The 2500-nt window shown below is 49.3% G+C and overlaps 1 pseudogene; it reads left to right on the forward strand.

Annotated features, from left to right (window-relative positions):
• The window catches only part of LOC123688256, an 8832-nt pseudogene that overhangs the window by 3006 nt on the left and 3326 nt on the right, over positions 1-2500 (forward strand).

The following is a 2500-nucleotide window of genomic DNA, read 5'->3' on the forward strand; positions in this document are numbered from 1 at the left end:
GGGAAATTTAGCCTTCTGTTTGGTAAGGGCGCACTGCCATTCAGTGACCTCCCTTTCGACCCTTCTCGTGGGATTTACTATGTCACAAACTTCTAAAAAACCCGTCACGAGGGATCGTGCTCCCTCTATATCCGCACGCTCTCCTGCTCCTGCTTCTTCTGATTCTCATGCTAAGGCGCAGGGATCTTCTCATGGTCTGTCTAAGTTGGTTATTCCTCCACCCCAGTCGACTAGCGCTGTCTCTTCTCCAACTTTGCCTTCTCCTTCAAGTTCGGCATCCGGTCGTCTTTCTCCTCTGCCGCCTGATCTTTCTTTGTCTACTGCGGACTCCATGTCGTCGGTTAGAAGGTATTTAGAGGCCACTTTGTTTTCGTCTGCCGCTAAGATCCCGAAGGCACAGATTGAAATCGTTCTCGCTTCTTTTCGCCGTGTGGAGCAGCTTTATTCTTCTGCTCAATCTAGGATTTCCTATTTGGAGGGCCGCCTCGAGGAGAGAGACTCTGGTCCAGCTGCGTCAGCGGCTGATCCTGCTGCTCCCCCTCGTTCTTTTGCCTCTGTAGCCGCCACCTCTCTTCTAAGATCGTCTCCCCCGGTTCCACCTAAAACTCATTCGATCATCATAAATTCTACCATATCGAGTGATGCAGATGAGGTCAAGTCCACAGTGGCATCCATGTTGCGAAAGTCACCGTCTGTTCGCATCCACAGCGTCAGAAAGCTGCGTAGCGGTTCTGTCATTATCGATGCTTCCTCTGAGACCGATGTTTCGGTAATCAGGAAATCGGTCGCTTCCTCGGAGACGCTTAGCTGTTCCGATCCGAAAAAGATTCAGCCCCGCATTAAAATCTTCGATGTTCCTAAGATTATCGTCGAGGAGCGCTTCATTGATGATCTTCTCACAAAAAATGTTGACAGTGAGGAGTTGAGATCTGCTTTTCGCCCTCAGATTAGGCTGGTCACTCGCCTTAAATCCAGGTTCTCGGATAGAGAACATTTCGTGGTCAGTGTTCCCGCATCTCTTCGTTCCATTTTGCTTGGTCGTGGTCGAGTCTTCCTGGATGTGGGCTCACATCATGCGGTCGATCACTTCAACATTATGAGATGTTTCAACTGTCAGCAGTTCGGTCATTCATCAGGATTGTGCAAGAGGCCAAAGTGTTGCGGTTTTTGTGCTGAAAGCGGTCATTCCTTCAAAGATTGCCCTGTCAAATCATCCCAGCCTTGCTGTGTCAACTGTAAGTCTGCCGGCGGCGGTGTAGCGGTAACTCACGATACCTCAAATAGGGAATGTCCATCCTACCTAAAGCAACTTGCCAGATATAAGGGTCTCATTGACTATCAACAATGAGTACTCTAAAGTTCATTCAGATTAATGCCCAGCGCTCGGCGTCCGTCACTTCCGCGGTCTGTCAACTAGCGATGCAGTGGTCATCGGGTATCCTGGTTATCCAGGAACCGTACCACGCCTTCGGAGAACTCAGGTGCCTTGGTCTGCGTTCTTCTGTAATCTCATCTAAGGGGGGGATTCCGATGTCGGTAATTGTTGTCCTTGATCCTGCTTTGGAGATTTTCGCTCTTTTCCAGTTTTGCGATACTCATATCACCGCTGCTCTCATTACTTTCGGTTCACGTAGATTTCATCTCTTCAACGTTTATTGCCAATTCAATCAGGATATAGATATCTTTCTGAATAAGCTGGATCATATGATTTCGTCCCTAAACACTTCTCAGTTCATTATCTGCATGGACTCGAACGCCAAGTCCCCCCTCTGGTTTTCCAACTCACGAGACTCTCGGGGTTCTTCCCTCGAGGATTTCATCGCTCACCATCGCCTTGTTATTTGCAATACGCATGGCCAACCTTCCACATTTTGGTCACCCAACGGTGAATCAAATATTGATGTAACCCTGGCTACTTCAGCACTGGCGGACTGTGTCGGGCGCTGGCGCGTCTATGACGGACTTGGTGTCGGTGATCATCGCCCTATTTCCTTCGTGTTGGATCCTGGCATTTCTGGACAATATCAGGTCGTGCCTGCGGTTAGCAGGCCGCGATTTATTCATTCTCGGGCTGACTGGGAGCTCTTTGATGCCGAGTTGGAGCGCCGCACCCACGGCTTCTTTTTCTCTCCTACCTCCTCGGAGGATGTGGAGCGTATGGCTGTTTCCATCACTTCGGCCATTTTCGATTCTGCAAGTCTTTCGATCCCGGTTTCTACTAGGGGTGCATTCCGTGTGGGCTGGTGGACGGATGAACTAGCTTTGATGAAGTCAGCTGTCAATCATAAGCGGAAGGCCCTTCAGAGAGCAAGGTCTCGTGGTCTTTCATCATCAGTCATTTCTTGGTGTTTGTCTGACTTCAAGATTTCGAGAAACTTGTATACTCTAGCCATTAGACGTGCTAAGTATGACAACTGGTCCAACTTCGTTAGGGCTGACATGCAGAGCTCTCCTTGGGGTGTCGCTTATAGGATTTCCACCGGTAAGGTTATTGGACATG

This window comes from Harmonia axyridis, chromosome X (assembly GCF_914767665.1).
Source record: "Harmonia axyridis chromosome X, icHarAxyr1.1, whole genome shotgun sequence".
NCBI lineage: Eukaryota > Metazoa > Arthropoda > Insecta > Coleoptera > Coccinellidae > Harmonia > Harmonia axyridis.